A 13,665-nucleotide genomic window follows, 5' to 3' on the forward strand; every position below is an offset into this window, starting at 1 on the left:
CAAAGAACAAATATTAAAAGCAGCAAGGGAAAAACAACAAATAACACACAAGGGAATTCCCATAAGGATAACAGCTGATCTTTCAATGGAAACTCTTCAAGCCAGGAGGGAATGGCAAGACATACTTAAAGTGATGAAAGAAAATAACCTACAGCCCAGATTATTGTACCCAGCAAGGATCTCATTCAAATATGAAGGAGAAATCAAAAGCTTTACAGACAAGCAAAAGCTGAGAGAATTCAGCACCACCAAACCAGCTCTCCAACAAATACTAAAGGATATTCTTTAGACAGGAAACACAAAAAAGGTGTATAAATTCGACCCCGAAACAATAAAGTAAATGGCAACGGGATCATACTTATCAATAATTACCTTAAACGTAAATGGGTTGAATGCCCCAACCAAAAGACAAAGACTGGCTGAATGGATACAAAAATAAGACCCCTACATATGCTGTCTACAAGAGACCCACCTCAAAACAGGGGACACATACAGACTGAAAGTAAAGGGCTCGAAAGAGGTTTTCTATGCAAATAGGGACCAAAAGAAAGCAGGAGTAGCAATACTCATATCAGATAAAATAGACTTCAAAACAAAGGCTGTGAAAAGAGACAAAGACGGTCACTACATAGTGATCAAAGGATCAATCCAAGAAGAAGATATAACAATTATAAATATATATGCACCCAACACGGGAGCACCGCAATATGTAAGACAAATGCTAACAAGTATGAAAGGAGAAATTAACAATAACACAATAATAGTGGGAGACTTTAATACCCCACTCACACCTATGGATAGATCAACTAAACAGAAAATTAACAAGGAAACAGAAATATTAAATGATACAATAGACCAGTTAGACCTAATTGATATCTATAGGACATTTCATCCCAAAACAATGAATTTCACCTTTTTCTCAAGCGCACATGGAACGTTCTCCAGGATAGAGCACATCCTGGGCCATAAATCTAGCCTTGGTAAATTCAAAAAATTGAAATCATTCCAAGCATCTTTTCTGACCACAATGCAGTAAGATTAGATCTCAATTACAGGAGAAAAACTATTAAAAATTCCAACATATGGAGGCTGAACAACACGCTGCTGAATAACCAACAAATCACAGAAGAAATCAAAAAAGAAATCAAAATTTGCATAGAAACGAATGAAAATGAACACACAACAACCCAAAACCTGTGGGACACTGTAAAAGCAGTCCTAAGGGGAAAGTTCATAGCAATACAGGCATACCTCAAGAAACAAGAAAAAAGTCAAATAAATAACCTAATTCTACACCTAAAGCAACTAGAAAAGGAAGAAATGAAGAACCCCAGGGTTAGTAGAAGGAAAGAAATCTTAAAAATTAGGGCAGAAATAAATACAAAAGAGACCATAGCAAAAATCAACAAAGCCAAAAGCTGGTTCTTTGAAAGGATAAATAAAATTGACAAACCATTAGCCAGACTCATCAAGAAACAAAGGGAGAAAAATCAAATCAATAAAATTAGAAATGAAAATGGAGAGATCACAACAGACAACACAGAAATACAAAGGATCATAAGAGACTACTATCAACAATTATATGCCAATAAAATGGACAACATGGAATGGACAAATTCTTAGAAAAGTATAACTTTCCCAAACTGGACCAGGAAGAAATTGAAAATCTTAACAGACCCATCACAAGCATGGAAATTGAAACTGTAATCAAAAATCTTCCAGCAAACAAAAGCCCAGGTCCAGACGGCTTCACAGCTGAATTCTACCAAAAATTTAGAGAAGAGCTAACACCTATCCTGCTCAAACTCTTCCAGAAAATTGCAGAGGAAGGTAAACTTCCAAACTCATTCTATGAGGCCACCATCACCCTAATACCAAAACCTGACAAAGATCCCACAAAAAAATAAAACTACAGGCCAATGTCACTGATGAACATAGATGCAAAAATCCTTAACAAAATTCTAGCAATCAGAATCCAACAACACATTAAAAAGATCATACACCATGACCAAGTGGGCTTTATCCCAGGGATGCAAGGATTCTTCAATATCCGCAAATCAATCAATGTAATACATCACATTAACAAATTGAAAAATAAAAACCATATGATTATCTCAATAGATGCAGAAAAAGCCTTTGACAAAATTCAACATCCATTTATGATAAAAGCTCTCCAGAAAGCAGGAATAGAAGGAACATACCTCAACATAATAAAAGCTATATATGACAAACCCACAGCAAACATTATCCTCAATGGTGAAAAATTGAAAGCATTTCCTTTAAAGTCAGGAACAAGACAAGGGTGCCCATTTTCACCATTACTATTCAACATAGTTTTGGAAGTTTTGGCCACAGCAGTCAGAGCAGAAAAAGAAATAAAAGGAATCCAAATTGGAAAAGAAGAAGTAAAACTCTCACTATTTGCAGATGACATGATCCTTTACATAGAAAACCCTAAAGACTCCACCAGAAAATTACTAGAACTAATCAATGATTATAGTAAAATATAAAATATAGGATATAAAATCAACACACAGAAATCCCTTGCATTCCTACACACTAATAATGAGAAAACAGAAAGAGAAATTAAGTAAACAATTCCATTCACCATTGCAACGGAAAGAATAAAATACTTAGGAATATATCTACCTAAAGAAACTAAAGACCAATATATAGAAAACTATAAAACACTGGTGAAAGAAATCAAAGAGGACACTAATAGATGGAGAAACATACCATGTTCATGGATTGGAAGAATCAATATAGTGAAAATGAGTATACTACCCAAAGCAATTTATAGATTCAATGCAATCCCTATCAAGCTACCAATGGTATTCTTCACAGAGCTGGAACAAATAATTTCACAATTTGTATGGAAATACAAAAAACCTCGAATAGCCAAAGCTATCTCGAGAAAGAAGAAAGGAACTGGAGGAATCAACCTACCTGACTTCAGGCTCTACTATAAAGCCACAGTCATCAAGACAGTATGGTACTGGCACAAAGACAGAAATATAGATCAATGGAACAAAATAGAAAGCCCAGAGATACATCCACACACATATGGACACCTTATCTTTGACAAAGGAGGCAAGAATATACAATGGATTAAAGACAATCTCTTAAACAAGTGGTGCTGGGAAAACTGGTCAACCACTTGTAAAAGAATGAAACTAGAGCACTTTCTAACACCATACACAAAAATAAACTCAAAATGGATTAAAGATCTAAACATAAGACCAGAAACTATAAAACTCCTAGAGGAGAACATAGGCAAAACACTCTCCGATATATATCACAGCAGGATCCTCTATGACCCACCTCCCAGAATATTGGAACTAAAAGCAAAAATAAACAAATGGGACCTAATTAAACTTAAAAGCTTCTGCACAACAAAGGAAACTATAAGCAAGGTGAAAAGACAGCCTTCAGAATGGGAGAAAATAATAGCAAATGAAGCAACTGACAAACAACTAATCTCAAAAATATACAAGCAACTCCTGCAGCTCAACTCCAGAAAAATAAATGACCCAATCAAAAAATGGGCCAAAGAACTAAATAGACATTTCTCCAAAGAAGACATACAGATGGCTAACAAACACATGAAAAGATGCTCAACATCACTCATTATCAGAGAAATGCAAATCAAAACCACTATGAGGTACCATTTCACACCAGTCAGAATGGCTGTGATCCAAAAGTCTACAAGTAATAAATGCTGGAGAGGGTGTGGAGAAAAGGGAACCCTCTTACACTGTTGGTGGGAATGCAAACTAGTACAGCCACTGTGGAGAACAGTGTGGAGATTCCTTAAAAAACTGGAAATAGAACTGCCTTATGATCCAGCAATCCCACTACTGGGCATACATACTGAGGAAACCAGAATTGAAAGAGACACATGTACCCCAATGTTCATCGCAGCACTGTTTATAATAGCCAGGACATGGAAGCAACCTAGATGTCCATCAGCAGATGAATGGATAAGAAAGCAGTGGTACATATACACAATGGAGTATTACTCAGCCATTAAAAAGAATACATTTGAATCAGTTCTAATGAGGTGGATGAACCTGGAGCCTATTATACAGAGTGAAGTAAGCCAGAAAGAAAAACACCAATACATTATACTAATGCATATGTATGGAATTTAGAAAGATGGTAACAATAACCCTGTGTACGAGACAGCAAAAGAGATACTGATGTATAGAACAGTCTTTTGGACTCTGTGGGAGAGGGAGAGGGTGGGATGATTTGGGAGAATGGCATTGAAATACGTATAATATCATATATGGAATGAGTCGCCAGTCCAGGTTCGATGCATGATACTGGATGCTTGGGGCTGGTGCACTGGGACGACCCAGAGGGATGGTACGGGGAGGGAGGAGGGAGGAGGGATCAGGATGGGAACACATGAATACCTGTGGTGGATTCATTTTGATATTTGGCAAAATCAATACAATATTGTAAAGTTTAAAAATAAAATAAAATTAAAAAAAATAAAAGCTGTAAACTAAAAAAAATATATATATAAAAAAATAAAAGCACAAATGACACATTATTAGAGATAGCTTAGAAAATTGCTATTGTAAATGAATATGTACCAAAAATAGTTGTTCTGCTTATTATTTAATTTTTAAATTAATATTTAAAAATCAATATAAAGGAGTTATCTGGGCACTTCCCTGATGATCCAGTGGTTAAGAATCTGCCTGCTAGTGCAGGGGACACAGGTTCTATCCCTGGTCTGGGAAGATCCCACATGTCGTGAGGCAACTAAGCTAAGGCATCACTGCTACTGAGGCCTGTGCACCTAGAGCCTGTGCTCTGTAACAGGAGAAGCCACTGCAATGAGGAGCCCGTGCACTGCAACTGGAGAGTAGCTCTCGCTTGCTGCCACTAGAGAAAGCCCACGTGCAGCAGTAAAAAGCACAGTCAATAAACACATAAATAAAATATAAAAAATTTTTAAAAAGAAGTTATTTTGTTTGAAATTTATAAACACATGCTACTTTTCTTAGAGGCAATTTTATTTTTGAAGTTAGTTTTTGAATTAGAACTGTCAGTGAAGTAACCAGTTTGTCAGTAAAGAAATTTATTAAAATTGTCTAATTTTAAAGTATCCTTTTTAGATGATAGGTGGATTATAATGTCACTTTACTTACATTGTATGTGACCTGTTTTTCATATTCAGATGTTTTTTGAATCTTTATCCCTTTCTTTTTCTCCTTTGTTCCGAGTTATAGTGATATATGTTGGTGAGACTCTTGGGCCCCTTTCAGTCTGGAAACTTGCATCCTTATTTTGGAGTGATATTTCTTGTAATAGCTCATTAAAATGTTCATTTCTTCAATTTGCATGTGTTCTCTCTTTCTGTATTTTCTATTCCTTTTTCTTAGACCTATTAGATGATTCTCTAATTTTCTTATCTTTTTGGTTTTTTCATTTCTTTTTGTTCTACTTTCTGAAATATTTCCTTTACTTTATCTTCCACTGTATCATTGAGTGTTTCATCTTCATTGTAATTAAAAAAATTTCCCAAAGCTCTCTTCTTGGCACATGAATAGATGCTCAGCATCTATATTCATAAGAAAAATGCAAATCAAAACCACAATGAGATAATTACTTCACACCTGTCAGAATGGCTATCATCACAAAGACCACAAATAGCAAATGTTGGCAAGGATGTGGAGAAAAAGGAACCCTGTACAATGCTGGTGGAAATGTAAATTAGTACAGCCACTATGGAAAACAATATGGGGGTTCCTCAAAAAACTAAAAATGGAACTATAATACCATATTATCCATCAATCCTGTTCCTGGGTATATATCTGAAGAAAATGAAAAGATACATATATACTAATATTCGTAGCAACCTTGTTTACAATAGCCAAAATATGAAAGTAACCTAACCTAAGTGTCCATCAGTATACAAAGGGATAAAGAAGATTTAGTGTTTATATATACAATGGACTATAATTCACCCATAATAAAGAATGAAATAATGGATGTAACTAGAGATTATCATATTAAGTGAAGTAAGTCAGAAAGAGAAAGCCAAATAACATATGATGTTACTTTACTCATAGTTCCAGAGTTACTGAGTATGTGAGTTCCAGAATCTTCTGGGTTTCTGTGGTGGAATGGACTTGATCTTAGTTTTTCTGACTGCCAATTTTGTTTTCATACTTCTCAGATCTCCTAAGTCATTTACACTGGTCCTGCTTTCCAGCTTTTAAAATTCTGTCACTGTTGTCTCCCCTGTTGCTCACTTCATCTTTGTGGATTAAATATTTTTTCCCTATGTTTGGTAGGAGTCAGTAAAATTATTTGAATGTATTCAATCTGCTGAAGCTGAAGCTCCGATACTTTGGCCACCTGATTTGAAGAGCTGACTCACTAGAAAAGACCTGACTCATTGGAAAAGACCCTGATGCTGGGAAAGATTGAAGACGAAAGAAGTAGGCTGCAGAAGATGAGATGGTTGGATGGCATCACTGACTCAGTGGACATGAATCTGAGCAAACTCCTGGAGACAGTGAAGAACAGGAAAGCCTGGCATGCTGATACCCATAGGGTCGCAAAGAGTTGGACCTGACTGAACAACAATAACAAATTCAGTCTGCCATCATAACCTTTATATAGGTACTTTATTATGTTCTTCTTAAGGCTATTTTTTATAATGATTTTATCTTGGTTTATCATTATATTAATAATATTATTTTCTTTAATCATTTCACATATGCTGATTTTCTAACTTTTTCACATTATAGAAACCCTCAAATTGCTGAAGTAAGACTTTTTATCAAGGTGAAACTATTTTCCTCTGTGGTTTGTATTTTTTTTTTTTTGACTGTGAGCCTTTCTCATCATTCAACACACCTCTTCCCCACCCGTATTCCTGTGGGAATTGTATGTCTTGTTCATGGCAGAAATGTTGGATAATAGTCTGGCATTTCCATCTGTATCTCACCTGCTCCACATGAAGTTATGTTAATTTCCTAGCTTGAGGCTTCTTGCATTTCATAAATCATGTAAATTCTGATTCAGTATGCTTGTGTTTTGGAGGCATGGATCTTATTTTCTCATGGTAGAATTACTTGCATTCAGAGAGCTTCCTTATGGGTTGACCAGGCTGCTAGTGCTTCTTGCACTGAGAGGGCTGTTCTTCTAGGCTCCTGGATATAGGCAGGGTAGCCTATAGTTTCAGTTGCTACTTTGTAAGGACTCAATCTTGTGTCTCAGATTAACTTTCCCAGAGCAGCGCTGAGGTGAAGATCCATGGTAAAGTAATTTATTAGCAGGTGTTCCCAGAAAAGATAGGGGTTTGGAAAAACAAGACTGGAAAAGGAATTTTGTCAGGCAAGGGCATAGTATCAAGCAGAGTCCCAGCCAGGCAACGTGCTCTCAGGTTTGAAGGGCAAATTTGAAGTTTACATCTTAAGAGTCCTCCTCATCAGATGGGGTGGAGCTAGAGTATTCATTATATATGCCAGTTGTTATTTAAGTCTTCCCCCCAGAGGGATGTAAATCCCTGGGGAGTTTCTGCCTTACTTGAGCTCTCAGAGAGATTCCAGCAGCCCGAGGCCAACTTCCTGCCAACAAAACACAGGTACTGACTATTGGCGTGAGAGTGCAGGGGGCAGCTGGGCACAGGGTGGTAAAGAATCCCAAGAAATGTGGATGAAGGAGCACTGCCAGTGCCTGTCGCATTCTTTGTCAGTCCCTGCCTGGGGATAAACCACAGCCTCAGCTTGTTACCCTTTGCTCCTCCTTCACAATGCTGCCCTGGCATGGAGGAGAGCTTTCTTTCTCTCTTTACTGGTACCTGGACATTTCCTTTCTTTTATATATATATAAATATAGAACAGGGTGGTTTCCTCTGTTTTATGTTCTTGAAGCAGAAAAGTGTGTCCCCTTGGGTGTATTCTATCATGGTGTAGACCTACGTCTAGTATGGATCTCCCAGACAAACAAAAAATGATCAGTTTCACTGTGTAAAAGCGATGACACGGATGAAGAAAAGAAATAATTTAAATTCTTCTAGAAATTGCATGCTAGAAAGTCCTAAAAGGAATTGTGGAATATGGTGATTTGGCTTTTAGCCAATGTGTTTATTCTCTGTTGTTTAGCATAGTTCAAGATGGATTGATTTGAAATTAGGTGCTAATCATATAAAATTGAAAACTGGGATTTTTTTTTTTTTGCAAAAATTATCTCCTTGAACTTTACATTTCATTTTATTAGTAACATTTTCAGGACATAAAAAAGATGTTTTACCGAATATTATTTAATTAAAGAGTATAGTAAAACTTAATAAAAAGACTGTATCTCAGGTGATAGCCAATTTATATTACCTCCTGTGATCTATGATCTATTCCTTTACTTCCTAAGATGTCATAGCACCTGAAAGACATGGGAAGATAATGTACAAATTAAATCTAGAGTCTTATTACTGTAGCATGACTTGTCTCATACAGCATTTGATCTGATTTGTGAGGATATGCAGGAAGAAATGCTTTATATGTGTATGTGTTTTAAACAGATTTGAATGGATCTTGTAGTCACTGACTATTTCATCTCTGGACACTTAGGGCTTAAAAGGAAGGGTGATTTTCTGAGAATACTTTTAAATGTGTACCTCTCTATAATAGGAAAACAAAATGAAAAAAGTAAACGAATGGACAAGCTTGTAATGGACATGACCTCTGGAGTCAGACCTGTCAGAGCTTCTTGCTTTGTAGTTCTAGTGTTGCTACCTTTCTCAAGTTCCATAACTCTCGTTAAGCTGCAGGTGCCTCATCTATAAAGTATGTGTGATAATCATACCCACTTGTTGGAGCGTGGTGAAGACCAGGTGGCATAAAGATGAATTGTGCCTATCACATGCCCAGCCCTTGACTAGAGCTCAATAAATGATAGTGACTATGATTATTGCATCATTGATGTCAGACTAAAAATTAGGGCCTATGTAGGGTGCATCTTTCTGTTAGCTACTTGAAAATCAAATAATTTAAAATCCATACAGTATAGTAATGACAAATTTGAGTAACAAAGCCTTCCTTCCTTCTTCAAAATTATGTGTTAGATTCTGATTCAGAGTAATATTAAAACACTGCCCTTCTCATCTCAATCATATGTATTATTAAATCAGGAAATACGATATTTCTTAAATCCCAATGCAACTTCATAAAAATTCACAGAAGCCTCTCCAGACTAAAGATCAGTTTCAGCTTGTTCTTTTTGAGAAAACGTGGTACTTGCATGTTAAAACAAAACTACTTCCTCTCTTTCAAGAATAGCAAAAGCAAATCATTTCCTAATTCCAGACACCATGGCGCTCTTCGAATTTCATCTATTAATTCACTATAAACCTCAGCTAAGGCACATACTTAGGTTATCATTATAAAATGAATCATAGACTAAGGCAAACAAGCCAACAGACACACAAACAAACATAACCAGAGGATTTGCATTGCAAAATAGAACTGATGATTTTCTGAGATAAACTGGGCTAAAAACATGTTCATGTCTCAAATCATAGACATGTCCTGCCAGGACTGGGTTAATAATCTTGGTGGATTTTATTATATAAAAGTTAACAATAGACAGGCCTGTGCTTGTCTGTCAGCTTAGGGTAAGTTTTAAAGTCATCTTCCTAAAGAACATTTGAAAGTCAAGTGGCAACTACATGTTTTTCCTCGCAAATAGACATATGTTCATAATTTTACTATGAAAAATAGATACCAGAGACTTGCACCAAATAAAAATTTGCTTCCTAAACAATTTATAATATTAATATTTCTGGCTTTCTTAAATCCCCCAAGTGAGACTTTGTTAGAAACAATATAAAACTGATGATAAACAAGGTCAAATTGATCTTATCAGATGACACTGATTAAGAAACTGATCTTATTTGGCCTGAAAGAAGCCAAACCAGTCATATTTTCAGGGTTCAAGCTTTCTGCACTCACACTGGAAAAGTATACAAATCCTCAATTTTCTAGAAATCAGTACATTTGGACTCTTGTTGATTAGGGATCATTCCTGAATCTATCATTCCATAATATAGAGATACTAATCTGATGGACTTTTGTGAGGATCAAATAAAATGATATATTTGGAGTTCCTACACAACTGAATAGGTACCTGGTGATGAGGTTCTCATGTTCCCTTGACTCTAAGACAGTGTTGGAAATTTCAACAGAATGACATAGAGTCATGAATAAGACAAGGTAGAAACTGCTAATGTGCTTAATATCTGGTACAGACAATAAAGACAGAGGGGACCCTGGGGCTGCCGTAAGTCATATGTTTATAATGAGCCATGGCCTAGCACTTTGGTGGGGCTGATGTTAGAAGGAAGGGAATTTATTATAACTTCAATATTCAGTGTATTTTATAGCACTTTACCTCTTTGAAAAATGGTGATAATGAATATGACAAATCTTATGGTTTCAGAATACTTGGCATTTCAGTGTACTCTGAGTGCTTCATGATGTTGAAAATGAAAAAAATGACATAGTTTAATAAACTATGACATAGTTTATTTATGAAGGCACTGGCACCCCACTCCAGTACTCTTGCCTAGAAAATCCCATGGATGGAGGAGCCTGGTAGGCTGTAGTCCATGGGGTCGCTAAGAGTCGGACACGACTGATCGACTTCGCTTTCACTTTTCACTTTCTGCATTGGAGAAGGACATGGCAACCCACTCCAGTGTTCTTGCCTGGAGAATCCCAGGGACGGGGGGAGCCTGGTGGGCTGCCGTCTATGGGATCGCACAGAGTCGGACACGACTGAAGTAACTTAGCAGTTTATTTATATATTTCAATTTAATCATATCCTGCATTTCTTTCTTAGAAATTTCTGGCTAAGATTGATTTGTCTTTGGTACATGTAGAATTTAGTGGACTGAGTCAGTTCAGTAGCTCAGTCATGTCTGACTCTTTGCAACCCCATGGACTGCAGCCTGCCAGGCTTCTCTATCCATGATCAACCCTTGGAGGTTGCTCAAATTCATGTCCATCAAGTCAGTGATGCCATTCAACCATCTCATCCCCTTTCGTCCCCTTCTCCTCCTGCCTTCAATCTTTCCAAGCATCAGGGTCTTTTCCAACGAGTCAGTTCTTTGCATCAGGTGGCCAAAGTATTGGAGTTTCAGCTTCAGCATCAGTCCTTCCAATGAATATTCAGGACTGGTTTCCTTTAGGATAAAGTAGTGGACTGAGTATGACATGGTAAATGTGAATTAGCAGTTTTATTAAAGAAAATCTCTAAGTTGTACTCATTAATTCTCAAAATAAGTTTGTTCTGAATCTTTTACAAATTGATACTGCACTCTTGATAATTAGGATTTTAAGGGAGCACAAATGATCAAGTTATAGTGAAATGTTTCACTGTAAGTGCTATTGGAAAGCTCTGACAGGAAAACTACAGTTCTCAGGGGTAGGTTTTTTATTTTTTAATTTTTAATGTGAATTACCTATTTCATCTTTTTTGGCAGTATTTGAAATTTGTTATAACTTGCTGATATAAAACAAAATCCAGGTGGAATCATGAGAGACACCACTCAAATTTAGAATTAGCCTGAAGAGTCACTTGTCTGTACATTCCATTGGAAATTTCCTGAATTTAGGAAGCATTGTGTGTGCGTGCATGCTCAGTTATGTCCGACTCTCTGCGACTCCTTGGACTGCAGCCCACCAGGCTCCTCTCTCCATGGAATTCTCCAGGCAGGAATACTGAAGTGGGTGGCCATTTCCTCCTCCAGGGGATCTTTCCGACCCAGGGATCGAACCTGCGTCTCCCGCATCTCCTGCATTGGGAAGTGGATTCTTTACCACCTTGCACCTGGGGATGGAAGCATTCTAGCAGAGTGCAAAAAGCACTAGCTCAGGAACTGAGGAGAGAGGTATCCAAAATACTGGTCCACCAGTGAGGACTGTTACCCTTGTGCAAGTAATTTAAATCCTTAGGTCTTGGATATATCGTTAGTGAGAAACAGAGATACAGTAATAACAGCAAAAAGCCAACTACACTCATTTTATGGAGCAATTATAAACATGTATTTATTTAACATCTAATGTTAAGGTGGTCATTGAGTGCCTTCTGTTTGTCAGGCACCATGCTGGACACTATCCACATGGCAGTGATTGTCCCTTGATTTTTCTTCAGGCTGGATCTGTGCTGTCCTAGAGCCTGAGGGACAGATGGCACCCACTCAGATACAAACAGGAATACATGTAGAATCACTTCTCAGGGAGGTTCCACAAAGGATACTATGATTCTGGAGCTAGAGTGACTTGTCATGTTGGATGATACTTCATTGAGTAAATGGCTTTTGAGCTTCAATTTAAAGGATGAGCAAAGGGTGAGGAATCAAGAGAGGTCCCAGTAGAAAGAAGAGCAAGTACTGAAAGGAGGCCAGTGAAGCTAAAGCAGAAAGAGTGAGGAGCAACTTGCTGTCAATTGACACTTGAACAGATAAAGGGCTTTGTAAGCAATATTAAGGATTTGGCTCTAAAGCTTCAAAAATGAAAAGTCACTGAAGGGTTTTAATCTGTGAGGTGACAAAATCAGATTTTGTGGGTACAGAGTGGGAGAATAGCTCATAAAGGGCAAACTAACAGGAAGCTACTGGGTAGTCTAGATGTGTGAGTGATTGCCTTGACTGGGATATCATGGGGTTGTGGAGAGAAATGAAATAATTCAAGAGATTTTTAGGGTGGATTTAGAATAGAGGTGAATGAGAGAGCGCTGTCAAGCCTGACTCTTCTATTACTGGGTTTCTGAATGGCTGGATGGTGATGTCTTTTGAGAAGGAAATCACTGCAAGGGAGAAAGAAAAACTCAGCTTTTAATAACATTACATTTGAAATGTTTTGGACATTCAAATGCAGGTGTCAAGAAGAATTTGAATTTTAGAAACAATCTTGTCATTTTGTTATTTCTTCTACTTGTGTCCTCTACTGTTTTTTCAGTCTTTACTTATCAGCCTTTTAAACATTTAAAAGACTTCCCCAGTTTTGTGTTCAGAAAACCCTAAAAAAATAAAAGTGAACTCTTTTGCACTTTGAGCCATTCCTTACTTCACAGTAAAATTTCTGGGAGTTGTATTCATTGTTTCCATTTTCTTAACTGCTAGTCACACCTAACACTTACTAGTCTTTTGACCTTGCTTCCAACAAACCACTTTGCCAAATGACATGGCTCCTCTTTTATTTGACTTGTCAGCATACTCTGTGCTTGTTGCTTTGAAATTCAAATCAGTATGTATGACTGCTTATCTAACTTGATGCCTTTAAAGCATCTCAAACTCAATTCATCTAAACCCAAATTCTTGATCATCTTCCTCCAAATTTGAAGGGTCCACAGTTCACTCAGCTGCACAAGTCAGAAACCTGCGGTTTATTCTTGTCATTTTTTATTCCTTTTCTCACACTCATCCTGTGTTCAATCATTGTAGTCTTGTCATTTCTAACTTCTAAATATGTATTTGTGTATGTGTTAAGTCGCTTCAGTCATGTCCGACTCTCTGTGATCCTACGGACTGTAGCCTTCCAGGCCCTTCTGTCCATGGGATTCTCCAGGCAAAAATACTGGAGTCAGGTGCCATTTCTTCCTCCAGGGGATCTTCCCAACCCAGGGATTGAACCCACGTCTCTT

General features: G+C 37.2%; 1 long non-coding RNA gene across 1 annotated transcript in view; it reads left to right on the plus strand.

The window, feature by feature from the left end:
* The window catches only part of LOC139178012 (uncharacterized), a 165,652-nt gene that overhangs the window by 24,842 nt on the left and 127,145 nt on the right, over nucleotides 1–13,665 (plus strand). The window lies entirely within an intron of this gene.

The sequence above is a fragment of the Bos indicus genome, chromosome 20 (genome assembly GCF_029378745.1).
Source record: "Bos indicus isolate NIAB-ARS_2022 breed Sahiwal x Tharparkar chromosome 20, NIAB-ARS_B.indTharparkar_mat_pri_1.0, whole genome shotgun sequence".
NCBI classification, from domain to species: domain Eukaryota; kingdom Metazoa; phylum Chordata; class Mammalia; order Artiodactyla; family Bovidae; genus Bos; species Bos indicus.